The following is a 15,997-nucleotide window of genomic DNA, read 5'->3' as shown; positions in this document are numbered from 1 at the left end:
TTCCATGGTAAAGATGAGATGTTGGAGACCAGGGAATCGGAAGCTTCGGAGGAGGTAGAGAGCATGGGTGGTGTCACGGATGTAGGTGGGGAGTTACTGGACGAAGGGAAAGAAAATGGAGTTGAGATAAGTGGAGATAAGTTTTGTGGGGCAGCAGCAGGCGGAGACAATGGGTCAACCAGGGCAGCCAGGTTTGTGGATTTTGGGAAGGAGATAGAAACGGGCGGTGCAGGGTTGGAGAACGATGAGTTTGGAGGCTGTGGGTGGGAGGTCACCTGAGGTGATGAGGTCTGACTAAAGTGACTTCACTATCCAGATGTGGCTTAAAGCAAAGCCTGTATCTTTAGACTGGAACATGATACGTCATGATGTTCTGTAACTGACATAAAGTTACAGGCTATCTGATCTTGAATCAGGCAGCCATCTCATGTATTAGACCAGGCTGTATCACAGGGTCTTTACTCGCTCTCTTAGTGCTCCCTGACTTTGTAACTACTTGGATCACACAGCATCTCTGCATGGTCTTGTATTAAATAAATGCCATAATATAACAAGGTACAGCTCTTACATGTATAGGGGAAGGAGTTCCTGGTCATTGGTCATATATATTATTTTTCTGGATTAACATGGTCTGCAATTTAAGATGGAATGGGAACACCTGCACAAAAGTGCCTCTGTGAAGGTGGATTGATTCTACGGCTACTCAGAATATCGTTGTCTCTTCACTAAAGTTAAGTGAAACTGCAGTAATTGCTAGAGAAACTTTACCTATGAAATGAACAGAACGTGAAGTTTTTTTAAAAGTCTGGTATTGAAGTTATGGTTATAATAAAACTCCTATTCATCCATCATCTCTACATTGGTTCCAAATCGAGCAGGTTCCTGGCCCTGAATTTTAAAATTTTCATCATTGTATTCAAATTCCATCTCTGCAAGCTCCTCCAAAACTGAACTCTTCCCTGACTCCCCAGTCAGCCCCTGCTCTGGATCCTCATCCCTTGCCCTTCCTACAGTAATCTCCAATTCTCATGCATCCTGATTTACAATTCCTTCCACAGTGGTGAATGTGTCTTCATCTGCCTAGACCATTAACCCTGGAATTTCTTCATTGAACCTCTCAATCTGTCTCTCCTGCTTTAAGTCACTCCTCAAAACCTGCCTCTTTGCTGAATAATTTTGGCCACCTCTCTTAGTTTTTCTCCAAACATATGAACCCAGAGCAGAAGCAGCTCGATGAGTCTGTTCTGTCATTCCACAAAATTGTTGCCAATCTGTTAATATTTCAAATTCCTCATTCTTGTCTATCTCTGGTAATAGTTGATTTATTTGCCTCAAGAATCTGTCTGCTTCCAACTTAAAACCAAAATAATAGCAGCTCCTTCACCACCTACTGAAGGAGTAAGTTCCATAATCACATAACATTTTGAGAGTAAACAATTTCTCCTTATTGCTTCATAAAAGAGTTTAAAAAACATTACTGAGTTTCAGTTGTAAACTAACCCACAAGAAGATTCAGAGATAATGGGAACTGCAGATGCTGGAGAATTCCAAGATAATAAAATGTGAGGCTGGATGAACACAGCAGGCCAAGGTCCTGAGATGCTGCTTGGCCCACAAGAAGATTCATTCTTTTTATATACAAATTGGCAAGACCATTCATGAACTTATTTAATTCAATCTTGTGGTCTGATTAAGGGAATCAGAGTTACAGGGAAAAGATAAAGAGGTGAAGTTGAGGGTTATCTGATCAGCCATGATCTAACTGAATGGCAGAACAGACTTGATGGACTGAATGGCCTTCTGCTCCTGCTCATTATGGCCTTATAATTAAGTCACCCTGTACACTTATAAACTCTAGTGGAAACAAATCCAATCTGTGCAAATTTTTCTCAAATGACAACCTGCTTATTCCAGATATCCATCTTATACATTTCTTCTAAACTGCCTGTAATGTATTTTGCATCCTTCCTTAAATAAAGAGACAAAAATTGTACAAAGTGTTTGAAATGTGATGGCAGTAAGTCCTGAAGCATAATATCCTTCCTGTAATTATCAATTTCTCTCTTAGTGGGTGACAGCATTCCATTAACCATCTTAATTCTTTGCTGTATCTGAATGCTAACATTCTGTGGGCCATGCATGAGAATACCTTGGAATACTCCATTCTATTTCTATTAAAGTAATACTCTCCTTTTCTATGCTTCTCTGCCTACATGAACAATTTCATATCTTCCCACATTATACTTTTAACTTGCTTAAGTTACTGAAGTGTGGTGGAGATAGTCAATGCAGTATCAAAAAGTGCATTAATTGATTATTTCAATGGAAGCAGAATGGTGAAAAGGCACATTAATGACACTGTCATAATATGCATTGCGGAGCTGGTGCAGAACTGATGGATGGAGTGGCATCCTCCTGCATTGTACCAATTCTATGGCACTTTGTTACCCTCCATCTGCCTGAGTTTTGTCCAGATACCCACTCAACCTGTCTCTAGGCTTCTGCAATCTCCTCATCTGCTCTTCACAACTCATGTTTTTACCAACTTTTGTGCCACATGCAGATTGAATCACCCAAACCTCACTGCCCTCATCTAACTCATTGATAAAAATTGTAAAAAGTTGAGTTCCTAGCATAGACCCCTGTGGGTTTACATTTGTTACATCCTGCCAACAACAAAATACCATTTATTGTCTTTGGTGTTAAATTTTGCTTGATAATATTTCTGTGAGGTGCCCTTGGATTTTATTTTATGTTAAAGGTATTAAATAAATGTTGCTTCTGATTATGAAATTTGCATTATGAATTAAGTTTATAGTTGTGATAATTTGCATCATAAAATAACTTGTAAACATTTAATCATGTTTTGAATAGAAATGCACCTTGATGAAGCTATGCTGACAAACTGAATTTATATTGTCATTTTAATGGGGCAAAATAGCTGCAAACTACACAAAGTCACAAGCAGATATAAAAGGGGCATTAAATTATAAAAAAATGTCTTCTTAGGAGGCTGATTAGCTGCTTGATCAAGCAGATGGGTTGATATGGAGAATCACACTGAACTGGATTCAGAAATTTGAAGGCACAACAAAGGAAAAAGCAATGGTTCAGGTCTCCTGATTGCAACAATGTACGCATAAAGGTATGGCACAGCAACCCTTAGAAAGTCATGACATATTGACTACCTGGAAATCACCCTGGTCATTTTAAACTTCTGCTGGGCAATCAGGCGTGCCCGATCTGGGATCCTCTGACAATGTCTCCAGTTCTGTGTTAGAATCTGAGACTTCCGAGAACTGGAACTAACTTGTCTAGATATTTACCAAGAAAAACGTCAAGATTAAAACCTGCCCTAACTCTCAGATGATTATGAAATCGAGCCTCTGAATTACCACTGACCCACTGCTGACACCCCCCAAGCAACACCTACACTGACATCCCTGACAGTCCACAAACCCCTGATTTCCCCTCCACTGATATAAGCGAGCCTCCAGGCCCAACACTGTCTTGATCACCCTCTGAATCTACTAAACTTCACTTGACCTGACTTCCCACTACCAATACTCCGCAAACTGGTTACCCGACAAACTGACTTCCCTGACCCAACTCTTTCATGACCAAACAGACCCAACTGACCTGACAGTCTGCCAAGCAGCATCATCAATATTAACCCCCAAGTAGAAACCTCCTGATCCATCCAAGTGCTGCCTCTATTGACCCAACATGTTCCCCTGTCACGGCCCAACCCAACCCAAATCCCTGACCCACCCTGGCCCAATCCAAGTCCATTCCAACTTATCAGCAATGCTACTGCTTCATTGTCCTTCCAACCCCATCATTTCACCCATCCAACCTGCTGTGCTACTTCTTCACCCATCTTCCATAATGCCGCACTCCTCCTGCAGCTTCCATTCTATCCTGTCACCCACTTACTTGACAACCTATTCTTTCATTTCATACAATTTCCAAGCTTGCCAAAGTGCTTTTGGGGGCCATTAAATCCTGGAATATGGCAGTTCAAGGGTCTGGTATACTCCATGTTTCAGGTCCAGGCCAGAAGCACAGAGCGGAAAAGTAAAGAAATAGAGTGGCAATCCAATTGTGTTTGCCGCTACTTGGAAGATCTGCCTCAACAAGTTTGAATTTTAAACGCGAAACACTGATGAAGCTCAGTGTGCCTCAGTGGTGACGTGGATGTGCAGGGCATTATGCAGATTGAGAGACTAATTAAGTATTGGATGAGCTAAAATCTTAGCAATGGAGAGAATATGTGGTTGGAAGCTCAACTTAGTAGGAAATGAAAGGTTAAGGTTGTAAATGAATCTGATTCAACTGCAGACATTTTCTAGGGATGACATATAATCAAGATCGAGTGTAAATACAGCAAACGGTAAAACTATCCCTCTTTTCTATACAATTATGTCAGGTGCAATTTTCAAACTGTAATGTAAAATTTAGAAAAGGATCTCTAGCTTATATTTGCACACATGCATCATGTTGGGCTGATCTCTCACAAGCCAACTGCATTGGAACATAGCATGTCATAGAGTCACACAACATGGAAAAAGACCCTTTCGTCCAACCAGTCCATGCCGACCATAATCCCAAACTATACTAGTCCCACCTGCCTGTTCCTGATCCATATCCTTCCAAACCTTTTCTATTCATGTATTTATCTAAGTGTCTTTTAAACATTATCAGTGTGCCAGCATCCACCACTGAAATCCTGTACTAACAGAATTACACCAACTTTGCAAAAACCAAGAAAAAAGAATTGAGTGTTGGGACAACTTACTGATTTGAAGGCATGGATGCTACTGACTGACCCAAGCTACTACATGTGACTGAAATATGAAACAACAGTTAATATACAATGATGTAAAATATACAATAATTTAGACAAAGAATTTTTCTTGGATAAAAGATAAACAGTTTGAAATGTTAGTTTCCTCCATGCCTTCATCATAATGATTTTTGAATCAGATGATTTGGAATAAGTATTCGTTAGGACTGGTTTTCAGGAGTCAGGAGAAAGCATAAAGGCTTGTGAGAAATTGGTCATCATAATGCATTGCAATAATCATGGCCAGCTGTTAGCATTAGTTTGGAATCCTGAAACATCAGACCAGTTTGAATATTCCAAATTTTAGACAAAGAGCCAATCCACAAGTAAATGCAGGAAGTGAAGGAGGCAAACTGTCTGTAAACAAATATGATCATCCACTTAACATCTAATATTTCTGGTGTACTTTGCTATGATGTGTGTATTGCACCTATCACGCTCAGCAATTATATTCTGGCAATTGGCCGACACAAGGTCAATATGACTATAGCAATATTCACCTCAAAGCAACACTTAGTATAAATATATAGCTATGCTTTTTCTCCTTATAGAGGAAGCCCTATTTTGATTATTAGATTTGGATTTTCATAAAAATGACATGCTCAATAAAACTAAATCCACGAAGAAACAACAACATGGAATGGAAATGAATAGAAGGAAGCTAAGTGCTTTAATCAGATATGCCTAATGGCACATTTTGCATTTGAAGATCACTGCGGATATTGCTATGCAACTAACTGCAGAAAATGATTTCTGTGGTTATTTGGCTTGAAAGGTATCAACAATGGATATTCCCACGATTAGATAGTGGCTGGTGAGAACTTGTAGCATGAGTAGCTGATGAAACTGCATGCAAAAACTGTCGCATTAGCATTATTCAAGGAAAAGGAAAACATTTATATCAGCTGGTAAAGTTCATCTTGATGCATAGTTATAGTGCTCAGAAAAATAAAATGGAGAAGAGGCAAGAATAATTAAATATGTGCATAGAATTTAAAACAAATGAATACTGTGGAGGCTGCTTTAGTTGAGGCATTCAAGAGGGCATTTGATGCTTATTTGGACAGTGATAGTGTGCAAGGATATGGGGAAATGGCAGAAGATTGAACTAGATTCCCCTGTGGTTCCCCTGTTCAAGAAGGGGAGTAGAGACAACCCTGGTAATTATAGACCAGTGAGCCTTACCTCAGTTGTTGGTAAAGTGGTGGAAAAGGTTATAAGGGATAGGATTTATAATCATCCAGAAAAGAATAAATTGATTAGAGATAGTCAGCACGGTTTTGTGAAGGGAAGGTCGTGCCTCACAAACTTTATTGAGTTCTTTGAGAAGGTGACCAAACAGGTAGATGAAAGTAAACCGATTGATGTGGTGTATATGGATTTCAGCAAGGCTTTCGATAAGGTTCCCCACAATAGGCTATTGTACAAAATGCGGAGAAATGGAATTGTGGGAGATATAGCAGTTTGGATCGGAAATTGGCTTGCTGAAAGAAGACAGAGGGTGGTAGTTGATGGGAAATGTTCATCCTGGAGACCAGTTACTAGTGGTGTACCGCAAGGTTAGGTGTTGGGTCCGCTGCTGTTTGTCATTTTTATAAATGACCTGGATGAGGGCATAGAAGGATGGGTTAATAATTTTGCAGACAACACTAAGGTCGGTGGAGTTGTGGATAGTGACGAAGGATGATGTAGGTTACAGAGAGACATAGATAAGCTGCAGAGCTGGGCTGAGAGGTGACAAATGGAGTTTAATGCAGACAAGTGTGAGGTGATGCACTTTGGTAGGAGTGACCAGAAGGCAAAGTACAGGGCTAATGGTAAGATTCTTAGTAGTGTAAATGAGCAGAGAGATCTCGGTGTACACGTACACAGATCCTTGAAAGGTGCCACCCAGGTTGACAGGGCTGTTAAGAAGGCATACAGTGTTTTAGTTTTTATTAATAGAGGGATCGAGTTCCGGAACCAAGAGGTTACGGTGAAGCTGGACAAAACTCTGGTGCAGCCGCACTTGGAGTATCGTGTACAGTTCTGGTCACCGCATTATAAGAAGGATGTGGAAGCCTTGGAAAGGGTGCAGAGGAGATTTACGAGGATGTTGCCTGGTACAGAGGGAAGGTCTTACGAGGAAAGGCTGAGGGACTTGAGGCTGTTTTCATTAGAGAGAAGAAGGTTGAGAGGTGACTTAATTGAAACATATAAAATAATCAGAGGGTTAGATAGGGTGGATAGGGAGAGCATTTTTCCTAGGATGGTGACTGCGAGCACGAGGGGGCATAGCTTTAAATTGAGGGGTGAAAGATATAGGACAGATGTCAGAGGTAGTTTCTTTACTCAGAGAGTAGTAAAGGAATGGAATGCTTTGCCTGCAACGGTAGTAGATTCGCCAACTTTAGGTACATTTAAGTCATCATTGGATAAGCATATGGATGTATATGGAACAATGTAGGTTAGATGGGCTTGAGATCGGTATGACAGATCGGCACAACATCGAGGGCCGAAGGGCCTGTACTGTGCTGTAATGTTCTATGTTCTATGTTCTATGTAGATAATAGATTCAATGAAAGCATGGTTGACTGGATGGCTTCCTTCCACACCATAGTAATTCAGTGATTCTGTGAGGTAGTTGATAAAAACAGAAAATTGATCCAAACGTTTTGATCAGCGTCAGAACTGCTGTGGCTGCATTGATCAGACTGAAAACTGCCCACTTACCTGGATATGTCCTTTCTGACTAAATATCCAATCCAGGATGCGGTGAACTTCTTCAGTGCAGACTTCTAATAGCAGGCATCAATGAGCATCAATGCAGCAGTAATGTCCCCCACTTAAAGTATCTTCTGTAAAGTTAGTTTAAATGCCCAGTGTGAATGTTATGAATGGGTGAAGGATAGATGCAAGTGAATGGGGTATTTTTCAATGATGATTGATGGTAGAGTCGGTAGCTGGATGAGGCAAGTAAGGAGGTTGGGGAAGTGGAGTGGTAGGTGTGTATGGTGGTAGGGTGGCAGGTGAGCAGGGTAGTAGGTGGGCAGGATGGTAGATAAGGGATTGGAAAGATGGAGTGGTAAGATAACAGCATGGCAAACAGGTAAGGTAGCAGATAGCAGGTGGGTAGAATAAGGTGTGAGTCAATTGGATGGTGGATGAATGGTTCGGTGAGTCAGGCACAGTTGGTTCAGATCATTGGGTTAACTGGGTGATGAAGACTAGTCTGCTCTGGTCGGTGGGTAATTGGGTGATAAAGGCTAATCAGGTCAAGTAGGGAAAAGTTGGAATGGATCGGCTTATGGGAGTTAGTCAGGATATACTCCTAACACTACTGATATATAGTGATTAAGGATAGTTGCTAGACAAAATAAAAATGTGCAAATGTTGGAAGCATGAAATAAAAACAACAAGAAAACAAAATAGGTTAAGTATAACACAATTACAGCTAAAAGCCATGGGTTCAAATCCTAGTTAACTACTTCCTTTCTATTCTTGTGTAATTCAAAATGGTGTAAGATTGTGGCAACAGAATACTTTTCATTGTATCTCTTTAGGTATAGGCGACAATAAATCATTCATTCATTCATCTAACCCAGAGACTTCACTACGTACTCCAGAGCAATATTGAATTCATGTTACACGACTGGAGCTCTCTTCTTTCTAACACAACATTAAACCAATGTTAACCCTGGTAAAGGAAGGCCCATGCCATCTGAGAGGCCTGACAGATTTTGCTGCAAGAACTGATGTCAAACAAGGAGGATAGACTTCATTCAAAAGTCCCCTGTGTCCACAGTCAATACCATTGCTCCAAGGATATTTTTCTCGCTTTACCCTCAATCCATCCTCTCATACCCACCCTGAGCCACTCTCCTCAGGATCTGTTAGCCTGGCCCTGGTAGATAGCTGAGATTTGACTTAAATCCTCTTCATCAAGGCTGACTGTAATCCCAACAATGCCTATCATTTCTGTCTGTCCGGTGCTGTGGGGTCTGTACATTGCTGGTCATCCAATTGGTACCCTGAAGTTAAAATTTCCCAGATTAAAACATTTAAATTTCTGAGGGGCAGTGGTCATTTCAACTGGCTGACTCTCCACTGACTTTTCAGCTGGGTGCTTGGAGATCATGACAGTAAAATCCAGTTCATTTCATCCAGTTCTGAGAACGACACATTAGAAAGGATGTGAAATCATTTAAGGGTTTGCAAAAGAATTCAGTAAAACAAATCCAGTGATAAGAAACTTCAGCTCTGAGGAAATATTTGAAAAATTGTGCTGTTCTTAGAGAAGAGAAGGTTGAGAGGAAATTCGACAGAGGTCTTCAAAATCATGAGGAGTCTGGACAGATTAGAAAGGGAAAAACTGTCTCCATTGACAAAGAAATAACTTGTTTATGCAATGAGTAGTTAGGTTCAGGTAGCATTGATTGACAGTATGGTAGAGGCAGGTTCAACTGAGACTTTTTGAAGGGAAATGGATCATTATTAGAGAAGGAACAGTTTGTAGGGAATGGGATGAGGTGAAAAAAATTGCTCCATCAGAAGGCCAGCGCAGATTCATTGGGCTGAATAGTCTCCTTCTGTGCTACAACTGTTCTATAATTTTATTGTGTGATTCAGTGTAAAGTTCTTGGTGTGTTTTATTGTGTGAAAGGCACAATAAAGATAATAATTTTTTTCTGAAGAAGGGTCTTGACCCGAAACGTCAAACTTTCCTGCTCCTCTGATGCTGCTTCGCCTGCTGTGTTCATCCAACTTCACATCGTGTTATAATAGTTGTTGAATTTGCTTCTCAGAGCTGTTGTAGTGACTAGCACTGCCTGACATTCATACGCTATAACAGTGACCAATATTCTTCTTGGATCAATATCCTACAAAAATAATTTCTTTTGAAATGCAAATGTAGTTATTTTCCTTTTTTGATATTGTTCATTGTTGTCAATAATCCAAAAGCCTTGTAAATTTATTTCTATTATAAACGTTCAATGAAGAAGATCCATCTTAATCAGCTCATCACTCAATGACTCGATTTCTCAGAATGCATTCATTTAATCAATAAAACGTGTTTTCAATTTGTCAGTCAAAGCTCACATCATTTCCCCATGTATCTGTGCTGAATTTGGTACAAAATGTCATCGAGTCAACGAGTCCCTGTGCACACATGCATCACATTACTTAATGCCTTCTGCTGAAAGGGCTGTAACAGTGCCTTCTCAAAAAGAATACACATGGTGTAAAAGCCATGACATTTCTAAGTGGTAAATAGTAGCAAAGCAATGTACAAAACTAATACAAATTCTAAATTAACCACTAAATATTTTCATCCTGAAAAGGCTCACTGTGGCCCCAGGTGGCACCATTTGAGGTGTACATTGGATACATTTCATTACAGTCACACATAAGAGCAGCATACCTAATTTAACTTGAATTTAGATGGAAGATCATCCATGTGAAGCAGCATTTCTGTTTTTCTCGGAGGAGATGCTGCTTGGCCTGTTATAGTCATAGAGTCATAGAATAATACTGCATGGAAACAGGCCCTTCAGCCCAAAATGGTCATTACTGACCATTGTGCCCACTCAGTTAATTTCAATTGCCAACATTTGGTCCATATCCCTCTAAATCCTTCCCATCCATGTACCTACCCAAATGTATTTTAAATGTTGCCATTGTTCATCCCCTCCCCCCACTGCACCACACAACCAGCACAGCTCTTCCCCTCCCCCCACTGCATCCCAAAACCAGCCCAGCCTGTCTCTGCCTCCCTGACCTGTTCTTCCTCTCACCCATCCCTTCCTCCCACCCCAAGCTGCACCTCCATTTCCTACCTACTAACCTCATCCCACCTCCTTGACCTGTCCGTCTTCCCTGGACTGACCTATACCCTCCCTACCTCCCCACCTATACTCTCCTCTCCACCTATCTTCTTTTCTCTCCATCTTCGGTCCGCCTCCCCCTCTCTCCCTATTTATTCCAGAACCCTCACCCCATGCCCCTCCTCTGATGAAGGGTCTAGGCCCGAAATGTCAGCTTTTGTGCTCCTGAGATGCTGCTTGGCCTGCTGTGTTCATCCAGCGTCACACTTTATTATCTTGGATTCTCCAGCATCTGCAGTTCCTATTATCACTGATACAATATTTTGAGCTTTTAATTGGCATCTGATTCATTATTAGGTTGTTTTAACATTTTCTCTTTTCACTTCTCACTCGATGAAGCTGCTCATTCACAATGCCAATCCATTCGATAGGTACAAACTGTCTTTACAGTTAACCTAAGTGGAATTTTTCATGCACAACTCTTATTTATGGAGTACCCAACTTATATGCACTTCCACATAAAATCATCTTGAGACATCTTCTAGCAGAATCATTGTATATTGATCATTGTATATTGATTAGAAGTGATTGCTGTATCCCATTTCGGTTATGATCAATTATTTTACCACAGGCCTTAAATCAAAGTAGCTCAATGAGTGAGTTGAGCAAATGATCAGTTTGTTTGAAAGTGATAGCAAGTGTCGTATTTGTATCAGCCTTGGCTCAGCAATTGTTACCTCACCTTTATTTCAGAAGGCTGTTGGTTCGAGCCCTACTCGACAGATTTCAGATTAATTTCTTCCTGAAGAAACGCTCCTATTCAAAGGAAGTCACTGTTGGATGAGAAGTTAAACTGAAATCTTAGTGTCATTTCAGATGCGTGTAAATTTCTGTGGCAATACTGGAAGAAGAAAAGTGAAGTTTGCTTGGTATTTATTGTAAATTACATTTACATTTGATCTTTTGAAATCTTACAGGCTACAGCAAAGTACCTATTGAGTAGCTTTCTGGTTAATTTTAGTTGAGGCTTGATCCTAAAAATAGGTTCAGGCCCATGAAAGGAGGCTCTGGGCAGGTATCATCGAGGCACCATTGTTTTTGTGCCCATTCTAGGCCAACATAAGAGGATGGAAGGAGTGAGGGCATAAAACAAGCAGAAAGGAAATCCAGGCAAGAGATACAATAATCAACCTATTTTCATCTGGTTTGTCCCTCCACCAAAGGTAAATTATATTATTTATCCTTCTAAGTGAACATTATCTCATTGCTCTTAGTGGGATATCACTGCACACTTTGCTGAATGTCCCTGACAATATTACACCAGGGGACAGACAAAGACTGTCTTATGAGGGGAGTTGAGTAAGTTCAGCTTGTATTCAGTGAATTTCAAAGAATGAGACGTGCCCTTTTTGAAACATACAAGATTTTTAAGGGGCTTAACAGATTAGATGCAGAGACGTTATTGCCCCTTATGAGAGACTCTAAGACCAGAGGGCATAATCTCAGAATAAGGGGGGTCACACATTTTAGACAGAGGTGAGGAAAAATTTCTTCTCTCAGAGGATAGTGACTTTTCGGAATTGTTTATCACAGAGGGCTGTCAAGTTTGTGTCATAAATTATATTCAAGGTTGTGACAAATAGATTTTTAAACAGTAAGGGAATCACCATCAGCAATCACTCACTAATGTATACGATTGTCCATCATTCCTGTCACTGGCCATAGGCTCTTGGGTCTTTGTGTGGCTGATGCGCTGAATCTCCCACTACACACTTAGAAGGTGTTTCAGACAGGTGAAATTGGTCTTTGGCTAGGATTGCTTGCTCTTCCCCTCAAGATCCTCTAAGTAGTGCACTCAACTTCCTCATCTGGGTGTTCTGCAACAGAACTCATCTGCGACCTTGCAATCTCGGCAGCCCCATCCATGATATCCTTTCTTCTGCAAATCACTATTGCCTGGAGACCTAATTCTCTGCATTAATCACTAAGTTATTCCCTATGCCATTATATGATCCACTGGTCATTATTTTAGGAGCAAATGAAATTAGTTCCTCCTTAGAGGCCTACTCTGGCCCTAGTTGGCCATCGGCATGTCTTGGGTATCAGCAAACAGAACTGGACAAGGGGAGATGTGGGGGATGAGGGAATATGATTTGGAGTGGAAAGCAAGTGGTGCATGATTATATCATCTGCAGCTCTTACATCATATCAGATTGTAGGAAGCAGGTGAAATAAGATTTCAGAACATGTAAAAGGCAGGAACACACTCTTATCCTGGATGGCTTTTGAGACATTGGTTGGTACGCTTCAGTGACAGCAGTTCCAAAAGTGTTGAGAAACATTTCCTCCAAGGTAGAGTATCATTCTGCTGTGCCTATTCTAAATGAGTTTATTGTTGCTGTCTGCTGTAGTGTGACAAATTTAACCTGCAAGAGTGTTTTGGTGATGTGTCGACAATGGCCGTGTAGCCAGCTGTATCTGGAAGCAACAAGATGTGAGGATGAAGTGCAACATGGAGGATGAAGAAGGCCAACCGTTACTCATTGTTAATGGGTGAATGACGGGCCTTTGGCCATTGAGCAATGTGTGAGAGTAATGGTACAGAGGTTAAGTTAATGTATTTGAAGACACTTTTACTAATGCTAACCACTCGAGTGAGGTTGATAAACCTTTTCCAGCACTATAGCTAGGTCTTCAGAGCCAAATTCATTGCATTGACATTTATAACATTTGTATTGTCTTGATATTGTCTGTCTGGGGGGATCTTCTGCTCCTCTCTGGAAATATGACCTTTCTCCCCCTTTCCTCCACCAACTCTAAGATCTCAATCACTACATCTGAGCATCAGGGAACCTGCTCCTTTTTGCCTGTTGATCCATTCCTCTGATTTCATCTCGATCAGAAAGTCTTTGTCACTTTTTTCATCATCACTTCTCTTCTTTCAGAGGTGCAATCTGTTTCTGAGAAGCACAGTTTAGTTTTCATTGGCGTTATCAGCGCACAAACATGGGTCCCTTCTATAACCACTGAACAATGCATTTTTTAAAGTACCATAAGCCACAGTCATGGAGATAAGAAGCAAACATGAGGTTTGTGCACATCCTTCCAAAGAATGCAGGGATATTTGCATGTCACAATCTCAGCATCCTAGAGGCTTTGTTAAAGTTTTAGCATTCTGTTTTATTGATCTTTGAATTTAAAATGATTTTTAATCGACTATTCAGACAAATTGTGATATGCCTCTGTGGCAGGTGGGGTATGAACCCAGACCTTCTGGGCCAGAGATAAGGACATTATCACTGAGCACTAAAACCTCATTATCACATTTGTCATCTCTTCTAAAATATATAAGTGATCAGTTAAGCAAGACCAGCTACTAATAAAAAAAGACACTTTGTTTCTCTATAAATTAACGGTTATTGCTCAAATTCATGGCCTTTTCTACTCCTCCTCATAATTACAGTTTTGTTCATTAGTTCTTAGCCCCATTTTAAAAAAAAGTGACTTGTTTCATTAAATGTCTTGTAATGTAATATTTTAAAAATTGTGCATGTTCATCCTGTTGAGACGAGGCCTAACTGGGTCTAAGAATGTCTTTTATTTGTTGTTGTAGTTTGAACTGATCCTTAAAAAAAGGATGCTTTTAGAATCTCAAGCATTTTTCTCTGAGCGTTTGATGCAGGCCAATGACCTGCCAAGAAATATGAAACAAAATGACTTAAGATAAAAGAAATGACATATGGGGAGGTTAAATGTAAGCAGGAGCTCTAGCGAAACATAATTCATTCTGTACCCTGCAGCTTCCTGTCCCACAGTTTCTTCTACACTGCCAGGAAAGGATTTACCAAAGCTAGTCCATTCACCAGGTTTCTTCTGTTGTTTATCAGTTGCCACCAGACTCCCCGATGAAATATTCATCCTCTGCAGCTGAGACGCTTCACCCCCATAAGACGTAGATACAGCTAGACATGGTTTTAATTTTTTTTAATCAGCCAGCCACTCAGTTCCCCAGTTTGCTTTTAAGATATGTGGGCATGAATCTGTCACACAAGGGCAACATAAATGTGATTTTTCTGAACTGTTTTGTCTCCAGTATGTGGCCATACCAGGTAAGGGACTCCTAGAGTATCATAAAACATGCCTTTCCTCAGAGGTGATCCAGGCACAGAAGAAACAGAAAAAAAACATTGTGGACCTAATCTGTGAAGAGACAATAGCTTTGAAAGATTTTTTTATGCTTGCAGTATTGCAAACAATGTTTATGATTTAATAAGATTTTTCTTCACACCTCTCAATAATTATTACTTTTTGCTCGAATAAATTTGTTTGGCATTTTGAGAATATTTTTCTATAATTACTGTCATAAATATTTATAAAGGCCAGACAAATAAGGCACTGCCATGGAGTTCAGCAATTAAGCAAGATTTTGCTGTAACAGACTTCACAACCAGTAAAATCTACAAATGTGTACTAAGTGTATTAATGCACCAAATTTTTAAAAAAATGAAAATTGAAGTGCTGGAATAAGGTTTAGGTAAACATCTTAAGTGTAATTCCGGAAATATACCTAATCTGTAGATACATTTCGGGGAAATATATTTTAAATTCCTCTTAGCATTTAAAAAGATAATTAATCAGGTACAGTTGGAAATTTGAATGCAATTTTTACTTGTGTTGCCATACTAATGTCACAAATAGCACCAGGCATGTGTAAATAGATAAAGATTTTAGACGTAAGGAAGTTTTAAAATTGAAGTCAACAAAAAGAAAATTGCATGACTGTATACAAAATGAAATAAAACCCTTGAGGGTTTTCCAACAAACTAACAAAATATACTACTGAAAACAAAGGTGAAAGCAAACTCCATGATTTTTTAAGAGTGAAGTCGATAAACGTTTGTAAAAGACAAATGTAAAATGTGTTAGTGAAAGACCAGGCTCTAGATAGACTTTCAGGAAGCCAACAATGGCAGAATAGGCTGAATGCTTTAATTCATGTCTTTTCACAGATTATTTAAGTGATAAAGAGCCTCTGAGGTGGCCAAATTGGGATCTTGTACTGACACATAGATTTAGTCTGTGTTCAGCAGAATAGATCATCTAGATGAAGGAATTTTAGCTTGTGCATGACATATCTGCCTAGGGATCATTAAGGATCTGAATGCCATGACATCTTGGCACAAGCACATCTTCTCCTAACAGTGAACGTGACTTGAAAAAAAACCAAAAAGAACTGCGGATGCTGAAAATCAGGAACAAAAGTTCTGAGGAGGGATCACCAGACCCGAAACTCTAACTCTGTTTTCTCCTTCACAGATGTTGCCAAACCTGCGGAGCTTTTTCAGTG

The sequence above is a fragment of the Stegostoma tigrinum genome, chromosome 3 (assembly GCF_030684315.1).
Source record: "Stegostoma tigrinum isolate sSteTig4 chromosome 3, sSteTig4.hap1, whole genome shotgun sequence".
Classification (NCBI taxonomy): domain Eukaryota; kingdom Metazoa; phylum Chordata; class Chondrichthyes; order Orectolobiformes; family Stegostomatidae; genus Stegostoma; species Stegostoma tigrinum.
Note: the sequence above shows the minus strand (reverse complement) of the source record.